This window comes from Pleurodeles waltl, chromosome 9 (genome assembly GCF_031143425.1).
Source record: "Pleurodeles waltl isolate 20211129_DDA chromosome 9, aPleWal1.hap1.20221129, whole genome shotgun sequence".
Taxonomy (NCBI): Eukaryota; Metazoa; Chordata; class Amphibia; order Caudata; family Salamandridae; genus Pleurodeles; species Pleurodeles waltl.
In genome coordinates this window covers 391986733-392011962 of record NC_090448.1, presented here as the reverse complement: position 1 = coordinate 392011962, position 25230 = coordinate 391986733, and positions in this window count along the sequence as shown.

Genomic DNA, 25230 nt, shown 5'->3' with positions numbered 1-25230 from the left:
ATTAGCGGGTCAGATTCATTATTCTGACTCCAGTCTAATAGGCATTATGGAAAGTGCTGATACTGTGCCCAATAATTTTATGAATCTAACTCCAGTCCAACAATCATTGAGGAACTAGCATATATGTGTGAGGATTTACATTCACTACTCCCAAATATTATAATCACTCTTTTAAAATATTTTAAACATTCTTAACAAAACATTACATATTACCTATGTTAAAACAAAAGTAAACCTACTTTGTAAAATATATATATATATATATATATATATATATACACATTCAAAACATTATACAATTATTAAGAATTGTACTAAAATTAACAGTACATCACAGCCTCAGCCATAAAGTACACAAACATTAAAACAATTATATTTATCATAGAATAATTTGAACTACAATTTATTTCCTTATAAAATTAAATAGAAATCTTACAAACTATCACTAAGCACATAGCAATAGTTTTCCTTTATTATGTAATGTAATAATTATCAATTAAAATAATAAAATACAATTATACAGATTAAGCATACTTAATCAATTCATATCAATTATTATAGTTTGTATTTAAGAAACTACCCACCCAATCTCCCAATAAATCCCACAATCTGAACTGAAAATGTGATACATAAATATATGTAATAAACTATTAAGCAAATAAATAATACACATTATTCATTAATATACTATTACTCCACCCACCCAATAGCCAAATAAACCCAAAAACCTAAAATACAAATGTAATAGATAAACAATATATTAAACCTTTTAAAAATACCAAAAAGTACAACAATTTACAAATTGAAATCAACTAATATATATATATATATATATATATATATATATATATATATATATATATATATATACTCAAAACAATACTTCCTACCCAATTCCTCATTAAACCACCTAGAAACATATAAGTTAAGTAATAATATTTACTTTAAATGAATCATTTTACAACATATATAATAAATACAACAACTCAATAAAGCACCATAATAAAATAACGATATTAAAGTATGCAACATTTTTAATGTCAACACAATACTAAAAAGTTAAGAAAACAATATACTTACCCTCAGTAGTTTAGTCCACTATATTTTTGTAGTCTGGAAGAATATTTTGACTGAGATAAATTAGCCAGGCAATTTTGTGAGTCATTTTATATTGGTAGAAAGCCCCCATTGACAGATAAAACATGTTTTGGATTTCTTCATGGGTACAGAATAAATATGTTGCATTAATGCCTGAGAATAGATCAGAAAGATGAGAGATTTAGCCAAGGTATCCCAGCATCACAATGTCAAACATACATAGATGGAAAAAGGAGGGTAAGTCCTTTCAGAAGTGGATGTGTCCCTACTTCCTAGTGAGAGCTCAATAAGAGGGTGCAACTGGAGCAGTCTATTATTTTTTTATGATTTAATAATGTGTCCAGACAGCAACTCCAGTAGTTCACAAAGGGCTCCGTCTATTTTGATTTGAATAGTCAGCAGCAAAGAGATTACTACAAACAATGTCAGACATAAAGTCAATGACTAGCCTCTCTATGTGCAGAATCCTATTTAAAGGTAAAGATAATGGACCATGACCACAGAATAGCAAGGCCAAACCACACAAATGATATGATGAATACAAAGAAATACAGTTACACTGTGAATAGGTGGGCATGTATACAATCAAATAAACAACTATGGTCCAAATAATAGGTCGGTGTGTGGCCTGGGACTGATGGAGCTGCACGCTTGAAGCAGGGCTACCGGTAGCCATCGGAGGGCCTTGGATCTCCTGTAGCTCTGGCCGCCCTGAGAGGGGAACCAAGAAGCACCGAGTGGACACGTGGGAGTGGGGCACCGGCGTGCACATCTTCTGGGGTCCGAAAGCACCCCACGTCTCTGCACGGAGCAACCCGACAGCGGACGACCGCAGGACAAAATGGCGGCCGCGGACAGGAGAAGCCACGGTAGCAGCGCCGCGCATCAGTGCACAGCCCTGATCCGTGCACGGACCAAGAGCACCGACAAGATGAAAACCCTGGCACTGCATGGTGCGGAGAACGACCGCCCCCACATAGTTGAAGACTGTCGGAAGGCCACCCTGGTAGTAAGCGGGGTCTGCGCTTAATGGTGTGCGGGTGAGAAGGCTCGGCCCATTACCATGCGCCAGCCCCCATGGGACAGAAACAATGACAGGGGCTTTGCCCAGCACCCCCCCTCAGCATTATGAGAACATCGGCGATGAGAGGAGAAGGGGTTCCACCCTCATCGCGCTGGAATCATTTTACAGCATTGGGAACTACGTGGCAATGAAATCACAGGAGCCATTGATAACGAGGTTCTCCCAAGAGTTGGAGAAGAACGCAATAGAAAGCTGACTTCTATGGTAGGAGTGAACTGGAGCGCGCCAGCACAATGATAACGATCCTTAGTGATTCACTCATTCTCCACATAAGGCCCTGGGACTGTGAAGGGGGGATCGAACCCAAGCTTTTAAACTCAACAATTGGCGGAGACACAAAAGACTGCAACCAGAGCCGGAAGCCCTATCTCCCGGACAATCTGTGATCAGATATCCCTCTACAACTGGTGACATCTTTTCCTCGTGAGTGAGGTGGAGACAGCGTTCACCACGGTGGGCAAACCAAAAAAGAAAGAGGGCCCGGACAAAGATAATGTGGGGATGAACCAGCCGGCGCGGCAGGGCACTGACACAGTGGTGGGCAGCTGCGGCCTAACTCCTGAGACCTCCCTGGACACCATACTCCAGGCGATTCAGGCATCCCAGGAGGCCCTTGAACAAAAAATAGGCACTTTCACGGTAGATATGTCCTTGCTTAGGGATGCCTGCCAACACATACAGCCACTTTAACACTCCGACCGCCACGGCGGTAGCAACAAACACTGCGGCGGTAACCGCCAACAGCCAGGCGGAAGACAATGTACTGCCCATTCTATTACAAACCGCCCATCCGCCAGCTTTTCTGGGGCAGTAACAACGCCATCAAAAGCACGGCAGAAACAGTACTCTGAAGGGAATTGACTCACCTCCTGACACTCAAGGAAGAACCAGGACGCCACGGAGGCCGATGCTGGTGTATCTTCTCATACACCAGGAGCATAAACCTCAGCGACGACGACCACGGTGAGTACTGCACCTAGCAAACAAGGGAGGGGGAAGGAAAAAGACAGTGACACACACACACGCAAAACGCAACACCCCCACCCCTACCCTCACTCACAACACTAATCACACAAACACATGCAACAACATTACATATATACCCCGTAACCCTCAGGAATAATGCAAGGACAAAAGGAATGGAGTCAAATGAGTGTAATATTAGTAATTTTGAGAAATACGTTCATAAAGAAATAAACAGTATGTACAATATATACAATATATACAAAAGGCAGGACAATGCCCACTCAAAAATTGTCTGTGGCCCACTGGGCCAAAACACATAGGCCAAGCCCACACTTGACTCCTGCCTCAATATGGAGAGAACACTGCAGGGGCATCAGGTCGAAAACACACAGGCACCTCAATGGGACTGGGAATGGGGGGGTACCTCAGCCAGAAGATGGTACAACACCACTGCTCCTGGAGGGGGCTCCATGCCCACTGCTTGGTCCTGGGAAGTGCAAGGCCACAGTCTCTCAAGTGGGTGGTTTGCCCACTGCTTGGTCCTGGGGAGTGCAAGGATACAATCTCTCAAGTGGGTGGTTTGCCCACTGCTTGGTCCTGGTGAGTGCAAAGCCACAGTCTCTCAAGTGGGTGGTTTGCCCACTGCTTGCTCCTGGGGAGTGGAAAGCCACAGTCTCTCAAGTGGGTGGTTTGCCCACTGCTTGCTCCTGGGGAGTGCAAAGCCACAGTCTCTCAAGTGGATGGATTCTTCCACTGGTTCTGGAGGGGGCCTTGTGCCCAATGTGCTTCATCCTGGCAAGGAGGGGCTGAGTGGATGCCTTCTTCCAATGGTTCTGGAGGGGGCATTGCACCCTGTGATGCAGATGTTTTGGAGTGCAAGGTCACTGTCTTTCACCTGGGTGTCACAACGAGAGCTTTTGCAGGGGCCAGGACACATTACAGCCCATGTAGTAACCACTACACACTGCTCTCTGGTGGTGACGGCTGCTCAGTGAATCGCAGTTGCGCTGCAGGTGGCTGTGCTGGCAGTGGTGGTGGTAGCCTCCAGGCCTTCACCTGCAGCCTCGGACAGCTGCCCACTGGGGCTGCTGCTGCTGGCAGTGGTGCTGCTTGCGTCAGTGCATGTGGCGGCGCTGGCCGCGGTGCAGGTGGCGGTGCTGGCTGTGATGCAGGTGGCGATACTAGCGGTTGTAGTGGTAGCCTCCAGGCTTTCACCTTCAGCCTCGGATGGGTGTCCACTGGGGCTGCTGCTGCTGGCAGTGGTGCTGCATGCGGCGGTGCAGGTGGCAGTGCTGGCCGCGGTGCAGGAGGCGATACTGGCGGTTGTAGTGGTAACCTCCAGGCCTTCACCTGCAGCCTCGGACAGCTGCCCACTGGGGCTGCTGCTGCTGGCAGTGGTGCTATTTGTGGTGGTGCAGATGGCGGTGCTGGCCGCGGTGCAGGTGGCGATACTGGCGGTTGTGGTGGTAGCCTCCAGGCCTTCACCTGCAGCCTCGGACAGCTTAAGTGCCATGGCTGGTGTTCTGTGCCCCTTCCTGCCCTTGCCAGATGGTGGTGCCTCCTTGCTTCTGGCAGCTTGAGTCTTTGACTTGGCCTTGCTGGCTGGTTGTGCCTCCTTCCCCTTGCTGGATGCTGTCCCCTTCTTGCCCTTGCCAGGTGGTAGACCCTTCTTGGCCTTGGCAGGTGTTGTTGGCACACTGGCTGGGCTGACGGGTGCCTCCTTGGAGCCTCTCACAGCTGCAGAAACCACAGCGGCCGTGTACTGGGTGGCTGAGGTGCTGGGCTGGGTTCTGGCCACCCTGGCCCGAGTTGAAGGGCGGGGGAGGGGTAGAGAAGAGGTCAATGTTGGCGAGGAAAAGCTTCTTAGGGACACTGGGGCAGGAAGAGGGTGAAGGTTTGGGAGTAGAGGAAGAGAGAGTGGTTGCAGGAGGTGTTAGTCTGCTGTGTTTGGGTGCAGGTGCATGAGCTGGATGCTGTTGTGAGGTGGATGGCTGTTGGGTGGGTGTGTGCTTGCGTTTGTGTACTTTGGGAGGAGGGGTCACAGACACAGTGGGAGAAGACACAGGGGACATGTGCATGGATGTGGGGGTGATGACTGCCAGTGAGGGGCGTGTAGTGATAAGCATGCTGGTGATGGAGGTAGTGGATGAGGATGTAGTGCATGCAGGTGTGGGTGGGTGGAGATGCTACTGGGAGGGGGTGGACGAGGAGGAGAAGGGGAACACAGTGGAGGCAGTGGATGTTGGTGTGTCTGCATGGGGATGGTGCTTGTGTGAGTGCCTGTGAGATGAAGTGTGGTGCTTGTGTTTGCGTGAGCCACTTCTGTGTGTTGATTTGGGTGAATGCTGGTCTGAAGGTTTGCTTGGGATAGGCTGGGGTTGAAGGGATTAGGCCATGCACTACCAGTTACAATGCTAGTCACCAGTCCATGGGGTACAATGCCTAACGCCATTAGCTGCACACCTGAAACCCACAGGACCCTGTCCAGTAGTAGATAGCCAATAACACTATTGGGGTTGGAGTGCTTCAGAGCCTGCCCAACATGGGACCTACCTTGCCGTGTTCGCCCTGGCCTAGGGGCACCCACAGCCCCCACCCAGGTAAAACCTTAACGTGCGCAGTCATGATTCTGAATCTGTACTCACCCCCTTGTGGCTGCTGTGATTCTTTCAAGCGCCCATCCAACTCGAGATAAGCCACCGCCAGGATCCGGAACATCAGGGGGGTCAGGGTACGATGGGCACTCCTTCCTCGTTGAGAGGCCATCCCCAGCTGGGCCTCCGCCATCTTCCTTGCCCAGCGCCACAGGTCCTGCCACCGTTTGCGGCAGAGGGTGCTCCGCCTGTCAAAGACCCCCAAGGTCCGCACCTCCTTGGCAATGGCACGCCAAATACCCTTTTTGTTATGGGCGCTGACCTGCAGAAAAATATGTATTGAAAAAGGGATTAGTCATACCGGCCGGACTGTTACACTCATGGTCCACCATATCCCTCCCATCCCCTTAAGCACAGACATTGACCACCAGACATGCAGCACTCTGCCCAGGACCCCTCAGAAGCCCCCCTACATGAGGCTTACACACAGCAATCCATACATTCATGGCCCACGTATCATGCTCACAGTGTACTCACCTGTTTGGAGGGCCATTGAGTAAAGTGTACAGGGGTAGGACCCCTTCCTCCAGTCTCTCCAACTCCTCAGAAGTGAAGGTGGGGGCCCTTTCCACAGACACTCGAGCCATTGTCGCTTCCAGACACAGGTCACAGCAGCACTTGCAGTGTAGGTCCTCTCCTGTTGAAGGTCAGGTAGCAAGTGAGTGAACAGATAGAAAATGGCGGTCACATCCGCGGCGGTGCGTACCGTCACCGCCGGTGTACATCACCATTGGCTCCTGGAACCCATAGGGCCCAATGATAACCAATGCGAAGTTGTGCGGCGGTCATTGACTGCCGACCGCAATGGCGCCCAAAGCCAGCGGAATTACCTAATTTCCACTTGTCTCTCCTCACAGGTCAGGCAGCCGCCATTTCAGGGGAGCACAGGCCATGGCACCTAACTGCATCACAGCAGAGATTGGCACATCAACTGACTCTCAAATTCACATACTGTTTCTGTAAAGGAAGAAATGCATTTTCTATTTTCACATATGTGTGAATATGACCCTCTGCTCACTGTTTTTCACCCTAGAGTTCAACCGCTGAGGATGATTAGGAGATGGAGACATCCCCCTGTGTACTGACCCCTGGTGGACCTGGCGACTATGGAGGACAGGCACATTATCCTGACCTACAGACTTGATAGGGCCACAATCCAAGAACTGTGTGCCCAACTGGAGCCAGACCTGATTTCAGCTATCCGCCACCACACAGGTATCCCCCCTCTAGTGCAGGTCCTGTCAGTGCTCCATTTCCTGGCAAGTGGTTCCTTCCCAGCGACAGTGGCCATAGCATCAGGGATGTCTCAGACAATGTTCACCAACGTGCTGACAAGAGTGTTGTCTGCCCTGCTGAAACACATGTGCAGCTACATCGTATTCCCCCAGGTGGAGGATTTGGCCACAGTGAAGGCTGACTTTTATGCCCTGGGACATATCCCCAACATCATTGGTGCCATTGATGGTACACATATAGCATTTGTCCCCCACCCCGGAGAAATAAACAAGTGTTCAGGAATAGAAAAAGCTTTCACTCTCTGAATGTGCAGATGGTGTGTTTGGCTGACCAGTACATCTCCCATGTCAATGCCAAGTATCCTGGCTCTGTGCATGATGCCTTTATCTTGAGGAATAGCAGCATTCCATATGTGATGTCTCAACTCCAGAGGCACCGGGTGTGGCTAATAGGTGAACCCATGGTCTCCACCCAGTTGATGTAGGTATATGGGTGTGGGTTTGGCCCTTATGGTGAGTGTCTGGCTAACAGGTATCCCTCGATATTTACAGGTGACTCTGGTTCCCCCAACCTCTCATGGCTACTGACCCCAGTGAGGAATGCCAGGACAAGGGCAGAGGAATGTTACAATGAGGCACATAGGTGAACAAGGAGGATAACTGAGAGAACCTTTGGCCTCCTGAAGGCCAGATTCTGGTGCCTCCATCAGTCAGGTGGATCCCTGTACTACTCACCCAAGAAGGTGTGCCAGATCATCGTTGCATGTTGCATAACCAGTCCTTGAGACATCAGGTGCCTTTTCTGCAGGAGGATGAGCCTGGAGATGGTCGTGTGGCGGCGGTGGAACATGTGGACAGTGACAAAGAGGAGGCAGAGGAAGAAGATGTGGACAACAGAAGTACACTCATTCAACAGTACTTCCAGTGACACACAGGTAAGACACTGTAACTTCACCTTCCATTGCAGTTTTGTCTTTGACATTGAACATGGCAGCCTGATTTCCCTATGTCTATGACCACTTACTGTACCCTTTGGCATCTCTATTTTCAGATCTCTGTGCCCCTCTCTGGCTCCTGGTGTGTGTACTGCTGCCCACTACAGGTTATACCTATGTTAATATTACAGTAGATTAGAAATGCCATGTTTACAGTTTGTGAAACTAATACATGTTTCATATAATCCACAGACTCCATACTTGAATTTGTTCAAAGGGTGTTTATTTTGGTGCTAATAAGTGGAGGGGGTATTGCAATGGGCTGTGTTGCTGATGGAGGAAAGTCCAGGGTAGAGTCCAGTCTATTTGTATCACAGGTGCATTGTTCAACGGGGCATAGGAAAGGGAGCAATGGCAGTTCAAGGTGGACAGGGTGTCAGAGTGGGACACAAGGGCGACAATCAGGAGAGTCTTATTTCCTGGTGGGGGTCTTGGCAATGTTCTCTGGCTTCTGCCTGGATCGCAGGGACAGTTTGCGGGGTGGTTCTCCTTCTGCAGGGGATGGGGTGCTGGTGGCCTGTTGGTCCTGTGGCGGGCCTCCTGTCCACTAGCGCCGGCGGAGGTGAAGGGCTGTTCTTCGGTGTGGCTAGTGTCAGGGGCCTGTTGGTGTGCCACTGCCTCCCTCATGGTGTTGGCCATGTCTGCCAGCATCCCTGCCATGGTGACCAGGGTGGTGTGGATGTCTTTCAGGTCCTCCCTGATCCCCAGGTATTGTCCCTCCTGCAGCTGCTGGGTCTCCTGCAACTTGTACAGTATCTGGCCCATGGTCTCCTGGGAATGGTGGTATGCTCCCAGGATCCCTGCAAGTGCCTCGTGGAGAGTGGATTCCCTGGGCCTGTCCTCCCCCTGTCACACAGCAGTCCTCCCAGCTTCCCTGTTGTCCTGTGCCTCTGTCCCCTGAACCGTGTGCCCACTGCCACTGACCCCAGGTCCCTGATAGTTTGTGGGGTTGCCTGGGGTCCCTGTACTGATAGACACACTGCTGATTGACGTGTCCTGGGGACAGAGGTATGGGTCCGCTGGGAGGGTGCTGTGCTGGTGTTTCCTGAGGGGGGAGGCTCTGTGGTGGGTTGTGACTGTGGCTGGGTCACTGACTGTCCAAAGGTACCTGATGGGCCAGGTTGGTCATCGTGATCCAGGCATGCAGAGCTGCTGTCATCACTGTGGGCCTCTTGAGGGGAGGGACTGGATGTGCCTGGCACTTCCTCTCCGGTGACGTTGAGTGGGGGTCCTGTGGGGATGTAAATGCAGTGTTATTGTATCTGCGTGTGCCATTTTGTGCATGGATATGTTTCCCTCTATGGTTGTTATTAGAAAGGAAGCTTTGGCTCATGTGAGTTGTGCTTGGTTTGGCTCAGTGATTGTCACTAGTGTGCATGCTGTGGTGATGGGTGTCCATGCAAGTCTGTGATGGGTGTCCATGCATTGGTGTTAGATGCAGGGCTTGGTAATGGGATGGGAGGGTTGTGATGGTGGGGTATATGTGAGGTGGTGGAATGATGGGGGGTGAGGGTAGGGTTAGGAGTTTGTGATGGCATGCAGGTAGGGTGGGGGATTATAGTAGTAAACATTTGACTTACCAGAGTCCAGTCCTCCTGCTACTCCTGCAACGCCCTCAGGATGCATGATCGCCAAGACTTGCTCCTCCCACGTTGTTAGTTGTGGGGGAGGAGGTGGTGGTCCACCGCCAGTCCTCTACAGCTACCTGGTGTCTTGTAACCACGGAACGCACCTTCCCCCGTAGGTTGTTCCACCTCTTCCTGATGTCATCCCTTGTTCTTGGGTGCTGTCCCACGGCGTTGACCCTGCCCACGACTCTCTGCAATAGCTCCATCTTCCTAGCAATGGACGTCTGCTGCACATGTGATCCGAATAGCTGTGTCTCTACCCGGATGATTTCCTCCACCATGACCATTAGCTCCTCCTCTGAGAACCTGGGGTGTCTTTGTGGTGCCATGGGTGTAGTGTGAGTGGTATGTGTGGGGTGATGTGTTGGGGTGTAAGCTGTGAGGTGCGTGGATGGTGTATGGGTGATGGTGTTATGTGGCTCAGATTCAGTGGGTGCTCCTGGCTTATCTCTCTCTCAGTTGGCAATTTTTTTTTTCGTTGTAAGGGGTTGTGGGTATTGTGGGTGGGTGTTTTATAGTGTTGTGGGTGTGGTATGTGTATGTGTGTCAGGTGTGTGTAGTTTGAATTGTCTAACGTGGTGCTGTTTTGTTAGTGTGTGTGTATTTTGAGCGTGGCGGTGTGTACCGCCAATGGTTTACCGCGGTTGAATGTCCGCAGCGTTGATTCGTGGGTCAGGATGCTGTGGGAGTATTTCTGTTGGCGTAAGGGTGTGGGTTTTGGTACTGCCAGTTTATCACTGACCTTTGGGCTGGCTGACTTGTGTGGGTGTCTGTATAGTGGCGGATTTCTCTGTGTGGGTCATAATACCCATAGCGGTATACGTGGCGGTCACGGTATATTGGCGGCCGTCAGCACCGCGGTAAGCGGCACTTACCGCCAATGTTGTAATGAGGGCCTATGTTCTGACCCAGGCAAGACTAAAGGGGGAAATAAAGCTAGAGAACCAACAGATAATGATCTTCCTGGACTTCACCAGAGAAACGCAAAGGGAAAGAGCCTCCTTTAATTAAGGTAAAAGAAGACTCAGTGAACGGGGAATCCAATACGCCATGCTCTTCCCGGCCAAATTGAGAGTCTCCTTCAATGATGAGATAAAAAATTTCCACTTCGCCCCAGATGGTACGGGACTGGTTGGAATCAAATGACTCGTTGGCCACAGACCCACAGCAGGGGACAACTTGAGCAAGCAACAAGCGGCGCAACAGATCCAGGAGGCGAAGAACGATTGTGGCACCTCCGCGCCACCAGGTGCTACAAGAAATGTGAGAAGCAGTGGACATGGCAGCAGTTATGAGTCTGAGGCCCTCTCCGATCACGATTCCAACTTTGGTAGTGCATCCTTCTCATCTCAAGAAACCTCCGACAGCATGCCTAAAATAACGCCGGGAACTTCAGAGGATATTCTATGAGCCCCGTGTACCTCTGTGATGATGGGCTTAAAGTGAATTCACACGGGAGGAATGTGACAGTCCACTTATTTTTCCGAACAGTGAAGGATGACCTGTTAACACTCTGTGGGCCCTAGGGGAAAAAGGTCCACTACCAGTCCAGGAGGGCTTGCTGCGGAGACCCGTAGCCGACAGGGCCTCCACCTGACTGCGCACAGTGACGGCCTGTCACATATACAGGCGCGGCCATATGATAATGATGGTGAAACGTGATTCTGATTGATTGGGAGTCTGGTGGCCTGCCGAGGGGCTGGCTCTTGGTCCCTTGTGTGTCGCCCCTGCATAACTAATGTTAGCTAATTCTTTAACAGTTATGGACGGGGATAGTTCTAGATACCGGTCCTAGGGAGAGGGGGTTGGGGTATTGGGGTTATAGTTACATGTTTCATAGTTTGTTTGCTCCCAGCAATGTGGCCTCTGATGTATTTGAAACTGTTGTGTACGCCTCCTTGATAGCTCACCCCACACAGATATGGGTGGTGGTGACACCCATGCTTTCCACACTCACACACTATGGAACCCTCCTTGACTTACAAGATACTTACCTGGAATGTCAGAGGTCTGACCAGTATGTGTAAACGATATAAGGTCTACAGTCAGTTTAAAAGGAGAGGGGGTCCATGTAGCCATAATTCAGGAAACACACCTGTTAGAACAGGAGGTTAGGGCCCTCACGAAGAGATGGCGCTGCCAAATAAATGCAACAACCTATTCAGCTTTCGCTAGAGGTGTACTAATATGGGTGCGCCCTGGAGTGCCCTTTCAGAGAACACACTAAATTATAGATAAGGAGGGACGTTATGTCCTGGTAACTCGGAGACTGGAGGGCAAAGATATAACGACTGGGGGAATTTACGCACCAAATCAGGAACAGGGGGCCTTTCTCGCGGCGCTTTCCCGTGATCTGGGACCCCACCTCATGCAGGTAACCCTTATAGGAGACTTTAACTGTATTGCTGACCCAGAGCTAGATAGATCGCAATACCCCCTGCAGCGTTCCCAAACTATTAAAATGGCTAAATCATTTTCTGACTGGCAGCAACAATGGGGTTTTACTGATAGTTGGAGACACCTCCACCCTACAGACCGAGATTACTCCTTTTACTCCTCTCTACACGACCTGCATGTCTGGTTGGACGCATTCATTGCCTCCCCTGAAGTAAACAGCGTGGGGAAGCAGCGGAATATCTCTGCTGCACAATTTCTGATCATAACCCCCTGCTGCTGCTGCTGGCCTGGAAAAGAGAAAAAAACCTGCATATGCCAAGTTGGCGTTTCAGAGCGGAATTGCTCAAAGATGACGCCTTCAAACACTCAATTTCGACTGCAATAGGAGATTTTTTCGATCATAACACAGGAACGGCATCATCCCACGCGGTCGAGTGGGAGACATTCAAGATGGTCATTAGGAGTAAATGTATAGCCGAGAGGGTGGGGGTTCGTAAGACCCTAGATCGAGACGTCCAGAAATATGAGAGTACCCTTAGAGCTATTGAACGTCGCAGACCGAACAATCCAAAGCTGGCCCCCCTTCGTACAGACGCCAGAGAAAAGGTTGCAACAGAACAATTGAGCCGTTTTGATTATAAACGTACTTATCTAGACAACACTCAGAGGGAGATAGGACGGGGTCACTGTTGCTTGGCTTGCGGCTCTGCCGCGACTCCAGGCCTTGGTGATGGAGACTGAGGACTCTGCGGGACGCCGTCTATATGGGCAGAATGACATCAATGATAGGTTTACTATTACTTTCTACTGTATGCCCCGCCTGCTGAGGCTCTGAGCCTGGCGCAGCTAAGGGACTTGGATGGCCTTCTTCTACCACAATTGGAGGAGGAGGACCGACTGGCCCTCGTGGAGCTAATCTTTGCTGCTGACGTTAAAGCAGCGGTGAAACCAATAGCTAGGGGGACGGTACCAGGGGCGGACGGACTCCCTGTGGAGTTTTATGACACATACCTGGAGCAGTTGTCTCCACATCTCTGTGTCCTCTACTCAGAGGCGAGGCAGAGGAGATCGCTGCCTCAATCCATGAACGAAGCCATAATGATACCACTCTTAAAACCTGGCAGACTGGCAGTGGATGTGCGCTCATATCTCCCTTTGTCCGTGCTTAATATGGACTATAAAATACTTAGCCGAATAATGGCTACCCGACTCTTACCTCATCTGACGACACTAATTCATAAAGACCAATCTGGATTTGTCCCCCAGCCAAGCACAGCTCAGAATAAAAGACGGCTGATCTTGATCCTACATTCTAGTTCCCCGGCCTTACAGAATGCAGCAATTATTGCGGTAGACATTGAGAAAGCTTTTGATAGCCTTAGGTGGGACTTTCTGGAACAGGTAATGCTGCAAATGGGGTTGGGGCAAGGCTTTGTCCGGTGGACGAATCTGCTCTATACAAACCCTACAGCATGGGTACGCACAGGTAGGACAGGGTCAGAACCATAGCTGATTGGTAGGGGCACCAGACAGGGATGGGCCCTGTCGCCTCTGCTCTTTGCGATCACGGTAGAGCCGCTTGCACGAGCTGCAAGATCAGGAGCCTACTTTGAGGGGCTCCAAGTTGAGACACAAGAGCACCACATTGCGCTCAATGTGGACGATATGCTGCTCTTTCTAGAAGACATGGAAGCCGGTCTGCTAGGGCTAATGGCAATGCTGGTACGATTCAGGGATTCATATGGACTGCGCATAAACTGGCAGAAATCTCACATCTTTCCCTTGAAAGAGGGAGCTCCGAGGGTGGAAAACACACAGAGGCTTAATTGGACCCCTTCTACATTTCGCTATCTGGGGTTCAACATATATCATAAATAGGGAGAATTACTGGAGGGTAATGTACATCTGGCGGTTAGGAAACTGAGAGCTGACATTCTATTTTGGAAAACACTTCCACTGTCGGTGACAGGCAGAGTGGCACTGATAAAAATTGTAGCATTACCCAGACTGCTGTACTACTTTCCCACCCTCTCATCGGTTGTCCCACAGTTGGAATTCCGAGACATTACACCACGGTAACTGGTTTCATATGGGGATCGAGCAGACATAGGCTGGCCTTAAGTACACTCCAAAGACCCACATCAGGTGGGGGATTGGCTGCACCTGATGTGAAGGTCTATTATTTGGCCTGTCAGCTGCAATGGCTGGTGAGATCACTACATGAGGAACGAGAGGAGTTTGATGCACAACGCGGTATGGGTCAGTCTCTCCCCGCCCTCCTGAACATATTGTTGAACCCCCGGAGGTGACATGAACGGCACCCACAGATATTCCATACTATGCACATGTGTTGGAGGCGTGGTCTACAGCGCACATGTGCTGCGCTCCCGTATGCGCCAGAATTACTGATAGGTCGTTTGACCCAGATGCCCGGTGGAGGGTGGGCCCTGACGGGGGTCTTGAAACTAGCAACTTATTATATTACAGTACTGGGGGACCTGTTTCATAATGGGAAATTGAGAACCTTTGAGTTTAGGGAGCGATTTGATGTCCCCCCCTGGGAATGTTCCTTTTATATAATTCAATCACAAGAGTTATACAGAGATCCTAGAAGTTAGGACCCCATGAGCCCACTATACATGATGGATGTCGGGTTATCTGTACACAGGGGAGGGGGGAAAGAGGAGTGGTATCAGCCCTTTATAGGGCTTTACATAAAGACACATCCCTTCCTCTTGACAAACTACGTCTGACATGGCAGGCGGATCTGGGGACACCTATAGACGAGCAGAGATGGGCCAGAATTACCACACACAAACCCACAGTCTCCAGGAAGGCTCGCTTCAAATTAATTAACCTTTATATTTATCACAGGGCATACCTTACCCGACATAAAATAGCAAAAATGTTCACATCTGGGGGTAGAGGGTGTCCCCGCAGCTTGGAAACGGAGGCAGGAATAGAGCATATGTAATGGAGCTGCTCAAAAATCGAGCCTTACTGGGAGGAGGTGTTCCAGAGTCTGTCTATCGTCACAGATAGAAGACTTGAACCGTCCCCCCCGGAGGCATTATTGGGGGATTTTCCCCGCCCTCACGCCAAAAAACAACCAACAGATATATTGACCTAGCAGTAATTCTGGCTAAAAGAGAGATTACGACACATTGGAAAGACACTAGGGGCCCTCACATACAAAGATGGCAGGGCGCAGAAGTATGGTGGGTAGAGGCAGAGAGGAGAATATTGCACCGGAAGGCAGCGAGGGGCTGCAGATCTTGGGACATGGCAAGACAATGGAACTCCTTGCTCGATTGCCTCAAGAATCCTAGTGATACAAGATCAGATCAATTGCACTCAGCCGCTGGAACAGATGCTGATGAAGACATTAACTCATAACTGTACATATAACTTAACTCTGATCAGGTTTACCACTTGGATGGACCATGCAGGTCAAGGAGCGTTGAACTGTTGGCTGGGAGCGGACATGCGGAGAGGGTACCGGGGAAAGGGTAGTTTTTACCATTTCATGAGGGTGTATGTTTCTTCCACCTGTAAAGTAATAAAATATTTTTTTTAAACTATGGTCCAAATAATAGAGTTTGATATAGAAATATATGACACTTTCACATCTCAGTACAAAAAACGGTATGTGAAGTCCTAGCTGGATATTGTAGTGCTGACAATGTTTCAACAGCAATAATTAACTACTGAGGTCATCACCAGAACAGAAACCATATGGGACACTCTTTGTAATCGAAAGAGAAGCCTCTGGGAGTTAGAGTACTATAGCAAGTCAAGGATATCAGCTTTTGAGATTGTCATATAAATCACCAAGGGGTTGAGTCTGAGAATAACTTAGCTGAAGCTTTAAATACTTAAATCAGGAGAGATCGTCTGTGGGGCAGTAATTATTTAAGCCTCGATACCAAGAGTAGATGGCAAGGACCAAGGAATAATGCATATGAAAGAGTCAGGAGCACAGTTATGTTTGGTGAGAGAAAACTTCTAATGGACCAGCCAAAGAAAATCCCTGAACCCAAGGCTTCAAAATATAATTTTGGTTTGGTATGATTTGGGTATCAAACACAAAGTATCACAGTTCCTAAGTGTGCAGAGATTGAGTACTTTAAGGTCATTTCAGTAATAAAGTCCCAGAGGGTTTCCATAAATGCTCAGGTGATCAGAATAAAAAGGATGATGGCGCAAGTGAAAGTTCATAATGGTTGGCATTGAATACATAAAAATTCATGATGAGGGGCTTAAATGTCCTCTACCATTGGAGCCTGAAGGGATTCCTTGTGGGTTATGGTGAGTATTGGTATTTTTGGTAAAACTGCACTTTTGGGATAGCTTATATTCACTGATTATGGACCCATGCAGAATAGGTGGTGTTTCATCACTCAGGGCCTTATTAAGACTTTGGCGGTCCGACTGCCGAATACGACAGTGGTGAGGTGGCCGGCAGCTTCTCCGCCTCCATATTACGAAAACCCCGCAGGCCCGGCCAGTGGACACAGTGAACAGGCATTGGCTTTGGCTCTCAGGAAGAGCCGAGGTCAGTGTGAGCAGGCAGCACACTTGGAATGCTCAGATGGCAGACAGTGTGCATTCCAAGTGTGCTGACAGGGGGCCCATGCACTACCCATGCCATGGGCAGGGCGGGGGCCCCCGTGGCCTTATCCATGCCTTTCCGCCAGCCTTTCCATGGTATGGTCCCCGCTATGGAAATGCTGACAGAAAGGGAAGTTGTAATCAGCATGGCAGTGCTGAACTCCGACTTGCACTGCCACCAATCTGTCGGTATCAATGATCTTGGCAGTTGCACCGGAGTGCTGGTGGTCCGGCCGCCAGCATCGTAATGTGGCAGTTGGACCGCAAAGGTTGCGGTGGTTCGACCACCACCACGGGTACGGCAGTCCATGGACCGCCATACTCGTAATCAGGCCCTTAGCCTTGTTTCTGACACAAATATCAGGTTTGGGATAGACTCCACTATAAGATATTGGACGTTCACTGTTTTTTTTCACTCACCTAGCTCTTAAAAGTTTGAAATGTGCATTAGGGCTGAACAAAGAATCAGCAGAATACCTGTCCCACATTATCTTTTGTGGCAGATATATTTGTGAGATTATCATGATATGGCAAGTAGAGAAACTATTGCTGACTGAATATGTAACACGCTTCATTAAAAACATAGTCAGTAATAAAGTTAGCAGCCACATTAGCAAGATCAGTGCTACATTTTGGATATGGCATTCTCTATCAAGGAAGAGTTCCTAAATTCTAATGTTTATACAGTAGTAGGACTAATGCATCAAATTGCAAAGTGGTCACCTGTTGATACCAAATAGAGAAAACTCAAGTAGGTGGATTGCATCACACATAAATGAGTAGCTATAACGAACACATTTTGGCTGAATAAGTGCAAGAAACTCTTAAAAGGTTTGGCATAAGGAGTTACAATGAACAGAGCGCCCCATTTAGAGTTTGGCAGACGGGAAAGCCCATTCGCCAAACTCCCAATGGGGTGGCTGCCGCCTTCATATTAACCTTCCCGGCTGAGTAATTACCAGTTTCCTGCTAGGATGGCAGACGGAAATCTCAGTTTCCGTCCGCCAGTCTAGTGGGAAACAGGCTACAGCATTGTCTCCGGCTCGTAAATGAGCCAGCCGCAATGATGCAGCCAGCAGGATGCTGGCCGGGGGGGCCCTGCATTGCCCATGCTACATGCATGGGCAATGCAGGGGCCGCCCTGTGGCCCCCTGCACCTGTTCTCTGCCAGCCTTTTCATGGTGGTAGAACCGCCATGAAAAGGCTGGCAGAGAACAAGGTTGTTATCTGCAGGGCAGCACTGCACGCAGTGCTGCCCTGGTGGATTACGATCTCCGCCATCGCCAGGCTGCTGGGATCTGGGAATCTGGTGGAGCTGGTGGTTCCCTGGCTGTCTGACCACCAGGCCTGTAATGTGGCCGTCGGACCACCGCATCAGTGGCAGTCCTGACCGCCACCGTGAGTGTGACAGTCTGTAGACCGCCACACTCGTAATGAGGCCCAGAGTCTTCAAACTGCTCATCAACACATTATGCTCTTCAAAGTACCACTATAGTTAGAATTTCTTTAACTGAAAAGGGTTCAAATTCAGATCAATATAATTTTTTGTTGCTAAGAATTACTTTTGCTACTTGAAAGGGCACTTAACTGAAATAGTGGTATACTATAATCATGTGTTTTCTGACACTTGCCCATGATGATTGAGACCGGTGCCTACATTGCATTCACTTGTATCCATGCCGGACTTAACATAGATGAGAGTCTTTCAATGTTATTATGCCAATGGGGCCATATTTGTTTCAAGTTACTTTTAATACACTGTATGCAAATAAAGAAACAATTCTACATATGTGATACATGACTAAAATAGAATCAGTGCAAGCACTTCAATCGCAATAGCTCACCGACTACACTTAACAGCATTTTTTTTAAGGTGGACATTCTTGACTCACAAGTATATTAAATTCCTCATTTAGATGTGTAAAGCAACAGTGATACAAATTTCCTGTTTCATATATGGAATGGCAACCATGCATAAACTTCAAGAAAATAGTATTTACTTAATTTTCATACTGTATGATTTGCCGTATGATTTTCTAATGGTTGAGGATTTATCCTTGGTTTGGCATTCTGAGGACTTAATTAGTCTACTGGGTAACGAATCCAAGAATAATAGTCAGTGAAAAACAATTTCATTTTGTATACATTATTAAGAACTAGAGAGAAACAGAAATAAGCCTGGACAATCGTCCCCCTACAAATACTGTTAAGAATAATGCCATAAATAGCTAAGTTACTCAGTTTGCATGACTTTTATTAATATATCCACAGAGAGCATGAGGTCGGTAATTAACTTTATTAATTGCATTAGTTTCAAACATGGTGAAAGCCACGACACAGCCAGTGGCTATAATGTTGCTTTTTATTAATCCTTTTGGGACTACTGAGATACCCGTTACAATCATGGATAAGCGAATACCATCCTATCTTCACGCTGGTCCCTCCATATTTCACCTGCAATATTGGAAATGGGTCCTGTGACTAACTGAATCAACTCCTCGTCGCTTTAATAATGCTTTATTCTTGTTGGCCTGCAGTTTTGTATTCATGTTTTGGAATCAAAGCCCTGAGAAAGCTCCTGGGCAAAATATGTTTAAGTGAAACATTCGCTGAATGAATCAAATCAAATTATATGATTGATTCTGAATTAATACCTCTTTTAAAAAAAAATTATTAACTGCTGAATCAAATTGGAAACATTTACGTGACTGATTATGCATGTTTAAAATTGCAAACTGGACTAAATATAGACTATGACTCAACTTTTAACTATTTCATAAAAATACATCTTAAATATTTTTGATTTGTGTAACCTGGGATGCAATTCTGTGTGCTGTCTGGGGACAGGGCTCTCAGCCCCAGGAGTCTTTGCAGGCGGGATGGCCGCCACGTCACCTGCGTACCCGGAGGCGCTATTCGAAATTCCGATGGATCCCGCAGCCTGGGACGCGATTCTGTGTGCTTTCTGGGGACAGGACTCTCAGCCCCAGGAATCTTCATAGGTGGGAGGGCCGCCACATCACCTGCGCACCAGAGGTGCTATTTGAGACCCTGCCAGCTCCCACAGCACGGGACAGCTTCTGTGTGCTGTCTGGTGACAGGACTCCCAGCCCCAAGAATCTTTATAGGTGGGAGGGCCGCCACATCACCTGCGCACCTGTAGGCGCTGTTTGAGACTCTGCCGGCTCCCGCAGCGTAGGACATGATTTTATGTGCTGTCTGGGGCAGGACTCTCAGCCGCAGGAATCTTTGCAGGCTGGAGGGACGCCACGTCACCTTCGCACCTGGAGGCACTATCTGAGCCTCTGGCAGCTCCCACAGTGTGGGTCGTGCCTGGATGTGCACCCGGGCCAAGACGGGGCCAAGAACGAGCCCGTCTTCGCTCGTCCACGGCTGATTGAAGCCAGGCCGGGCCATTCCTCTTGGCCCCACTTTCTGCTGCCTATATTCCACCTCTAATTGGTTTGAGCTGCTTACAAATTGGTTGAACTGTGGGCAAAAGGAAAACAGCAGGTAATCCGGTGGGGGGCATCATAACACCGCTGGACTCCTTTCTGTCGCGAGCCGTTGGGGTCCTCTCAAAGGAGATTGAGTTGACTGAGCATAACTTGTCCCGGGAAGTGAGTAGTGATGTTCTCCCGCCTGAAGATACTACAGGGAGGGAGTCTGAAGGTCGCCCTGTGGCTGCTAGTGCCTCCAATCCTGTAACTCACCCTCCTGACCCTGGATTGACCCACTCGGACTCACAATCCTTAAGTGAGCCACTGGTAAAAAAGTAGAAGGGGGGAACCAGGCGAACAGGAGCCTGCCCACTGCCAAGGAGAATATATACTCTTATTCGGCCCTTGTCGAGTTTCACCATATTGATGAACTCTGTGAGAAGGCAGAATTCAGATTAAGGCTCCTTGTTAAACCGCTACTGGTCTGCCTTGAAGGCATCGAGGCCAAGCTGTCTGCTTTGCGTGGCACCTCTGACCTGTCAAAATCATAGGGTGGGCAGATAACTTCCAGTGGGATAATGGGGGGAGGGAGAAGGGGACATCAGAGAAGATAGTCATCAAGTTATAGCACCTAAAACCGTTAATAGGATGATGTATCCTATAGACCTAATCTCTTCATCTCAAGGCACGGCCTCAATGGTGGTAACTGCTATCCCTGTTAATGCAAAAGAAAAAATACCCCACCTCACTAGCCTACCCCGTAGTATAAATGCAGAAACTGTCCTGGATCCTGACGTCCTGGGGGCGACATATATTAACTGGGGTCCTAGGAGGCACAGACCCGTTCAAGTTCCATCTTTAAGGACTAATGGAGCTTACACGAGGTTACACCTCCCACCAGCCACGTACCCCTATGCTTTAATACTTACAAATGTTTCTCGCCTCAGGCCTGAGCAATCTGAAACTACTTACCAGTTAATGACCTAAAGTTAGTTATTGGTTTGGTTCTGTCTATGGAAGGGGGCACGTTAGGCCAGATTATATCCTAATGGCCAGAAAGGTGGACTGGGTGGGCACATCTCCTAAAACCAGTTCTAAGAAGGATTGTGTGGTAAATTTCAGGTTCCCATGGGCAGTCACTAAGTTAATGCGCCATTCATCAAAATGTAAACTCTGGCCTTCATCTATCATGGTATGCTCTGTTTTTTTTTTTTTTTTTTTATAACCCTCCCATTTTTCAACATTAGCCTATGAGACAAACCAGTGGCTCCCCAATAGGTCCACTGCATCCAACCAATATAGTGCAATGAAAGGGTTATTCCTTACTAATAGGTTTGCCACTTGGAGGATTGGAGAGCTGTGCCTGACTCCCCTCCGGGATAAATAGGGTTTCATTGGAGAGGGAAGCAGAGCAGTCCCCACTGGGCACGACATCATTAATATGCCCCTCATTAACAAGGGTGAATTTTTTATCTTGCAAAGTAGCCGGGCTAAACAAAATGTGTGATAATCCTGAGTGGGAAGATCTACTGGAGAAATATCAAATTATTTGGCTCCAAGAGATGTGGGCAACTGATGTCTGTGCTCTAGATGGTTATAAAGTTTTTGCGTCACCTTCAAAATCCTCCAAGGCGGGTAGGGTCAAGGGCGGACTGACCTTATTAATATCTAACTCTTTTAGGGGGAAGGTGCTTTTACACTCTGTTATGTCTCCTTGTTTCTAGTGTCTTATAGTGGTTTTCGATCGAGATTGGGACCGTAACAATGTCTTAGATGGGTCAGTTTCAACTGTAATAGCTGTATAGCTGTATTAGAGGGAAAAGACTGAACGCCTAAATCAGTTACACAAATAACCACTGTAGATCTTACGGACAGATGATTTTAACACTCATTCCTGTCTACTTCTTATGAGAACGAGTTGTGGTCTCATGGGTTGTAGTATAAAGAGATTTGGGCATTTTAAGCATTGTAGTTATGGAAATGCCTTGAATCAACTCTTGGTAAAATATAATCTTAAAATGTTAAATATTTGCAGGGAGAAATAAACTCCGGCACTCACATTCTGGGGTTAGATTCTCGACTTCTACTATTGATTATATCTTTACCCCTGCACTGTTAGAAAGTTTTTGGGGGACATTCAGGTTAAATTACTGGCTTTAGGGATCATACTTATCTGTCATGCACCTTTAGTGGGGTGGGAGTGAAGATCCCATGTGCTATGGTAGGGCTCTGCCCTGTAATGCGTGAAAACCAGCAAGTCTTTGAGGTGTTTCTTGATCCTGATGCTGGTTGTAATGAAATAAAAGAGGCCTTTGCTCTCTTTGCAAATTCTATCAGTAATGTACTTAAGCACCCACAGGGAAGGAAGTTCAACCAAAGTAGGGGGTGGTTTGACAACACATGCTCTAAAGCCCTAACCAACCTTTATGCATCCCTAGCTGTGGTACCAAGGGATAAAGCTCTGATTAAGAATGCCAGGGCTGAGTATTGGAAAGCGAGGGAAGTGAGAGGTAGAGAAATAAGGGAAAAGGTGTAGGAAGATCATAGGGCAGTGAGTCAAATCAAATCAAATCAAATCATTAACATTTATAAAGCGCGCTACTCACCCGTGCGGGTCTCAAGGCGCTAGGGGGGAAAAGGGGGGTTATCGCTGCTCGAACAGCCAAGTCTTTAGGAGTCTCCGGAAAGCGGAGTGGTCCTGGGTGGTCCTGAGGCTGGTGGGGAGGGAGTTCCAGGTCTTGGCCGCCAGGAAGGAGAAAGATCTCCCACCCGCCGTGGAGCGGCGGGTGCGAGGGACGGCAGCAAGTGCGAGGCCAGCGGAGCGGAGGGGGCGGGTGGGGACGTAGAAGCTGAGGCGTCTGTTGAGGTATTCCGGTCCCTTGTTGTGGAGGGCTTTGTGTGCGTGGGTGAGAAGACGGAAGGTGATCCTTTTGCTGACTGGGAGCCAATGCAGGTGTCTCAGGTGTGCGGAGATGTGGCTGTTGCGGGGTACGTCGAGGATGAGGCCGGCCGAGGCGTTTTGGATGCGTTGCAGGCGGTTTTGGAGTTTGGCTGTGGTCCCGGCGTAGAGGGTGTTGCCGTAGTCCAGGCGGCTCGTGACGAGGGCGTGGGTCACGGTTTTTCTGGTGTCGGCGGGGATCCAGCGGAAGATCTTACGGAGCATGCGGAGAGTGAGGAAGCAGGCGGAGGACACGGCGTTGACTTGCTTGGTCATGGTGAGAAGAGGGTCCAAGATGAAGCCGAGGTTGCGGGCGTGGTCTGCGGGGGTCGGTGCGGTGCCGAGGGCCGTGGGCCACCAGGAGTCGTCCCAGGCGGACGGGGTGTTGCCGAGGATGAGGACTTCCGTTTTTTCAGAGTTCAGCTTTAGGCGGCTGAGCCTCATCCAATCTGCGACGTCCTTCATACCCTCTTGTAGGTTGGTCTTGGCGCTGGCGGGGTCCTTGGTGAGGGAGAGTACAAGTTGGGTGTCGTCGGCGTAGGAGGTGATGATGATGTCGTGCTTGCGTACGATGTCGGCGAGGGGGCTCATGTAGACATTGAAGAGTGTCGGGCTGAGCGATGAGCCTTGAGGTACGCCGCAGATGATCTTGGTGGGTTCTGAGCGAAACGGAGGGAGGTAAACTCTTTGGGAGTGGTTAGCGAGGAAGGAGGCGATCCAGTCCAGGGCCTGGCCTTGGATCCCGGTGGAGCGTAGGCGGGTGATTAGGGTGCGGTGACAGACGGTGTCAAAGGCAGCCGAGAGGTCGAGGAGAATGAGGGCGACTGTTTCACCGTTGTCCATCAAGGTTCTGATGTCGTCTGTGACTGAGATGAGGGCGGTTTCCGTGCTGTGGTTGGTTCGGAATCCGGTTTGTGAAGGGTCGAGCAGGTTGTTGTCTTCCAGGAAGGTGGTCAGCTGTTTGTTGACGGTCTTTTCTATTACCTTGGCTGGGAAAGGTAGAAGAGAGATGGGGCGGAAGTTTTTCAGGTCGCTTGGGTCAGCCGTAGGTTTCTTTAGTAGGGTGTTGACTTCAGCGTGCTTCCAGCATTCGGGGAAGGTAGCAGAAGAAAAAGAAGAGTTGATGACGGTCTGGAGGTGCGGGGCGATGATGTCGTCGGCTTTGTTAAAGATGAAGTGCGGGCAGGGGTCCGAAGGGGCGCCGGAGTGGATAGAGTTCATGATGGATTTGGTTTCTTCCGTGTTGATGTGGGTCCAGTTGTTGAGGGTGATGTCCGGGGAAGCGGGTTCAGTGGTGTATGGTTGGGTCTGGTGTCCGAAGCTGTCGTGGAGGTCGCTGATCTTGCGATGGAAGAAAGTGGCGAGGGATTCGCACAAATCCTGTGAGGGCGTGACGGCGCTGGCGCTGGGGTTGGAGAACTCTTTGACGATGCTGAAGAGTTCTCTGCTGTTGTGGCTGTTTTTGTCTAGTCTGTCGGTGAAAAAGTTCCTTTTGGCAGTGCGGATCAGGTGGTGGTGTTCGCGTGTAGCGTTCTTGAGGGCGGTCATGTTGTCAGCGGTGTGGTCCTTGCGCCAGGCCTTCTCAAGGGCACGACAAGTTTTCTTTGATTCTTTGAGGGTGTCAGAGAACCAGAGAGGTTTTTTGGTGTTGGTCTGTCGATGCGTGCGTTTGAGGGGAGCAAGGTTGTCAGCGCAGTTGGAGATCCAGTTTGTGAGGTTGAGAGCTGCGTCGTTGGGGTCGGTGGTGAGGGTGGGTTGGTTGGCGGCGAGAGCGGAGAAGAGTTGCTCTTCAGGGATCTTGTTCCACTGTCGATGAGGGATTAGTTGAGTGCGGAGGTGGGAGGTCTCGCGTCGGAATGTGAAGTGGACGCAGCTGTGGTCGGTCCAGTGTAGGGCAGAGGTGTGGCTGAAGAAGACGTGTTTGCTGGCGGAGAAGATAGGGTCGAGCGTGTGTCCGGCGATGTGGGTGGCGGTGTTCACCAGTTGTTTGAGGCCGAGGTTGGCGAGGTTGTCGAGCAGGGTGGTGGTGTTGGGGTCGTTGTTTTGTTCCAGATGGAAGTTGAGGTCGCCTAGGAGGATGTAGTCCGGTGAGGCGAGGGCGTGCGGGGAGATGAAGTCGGCGATGGCGTCGCTGAAAGAGGCGCGAGGTCCGGGAGGACGGTAGACGAGGGATCCTCTGAGGGT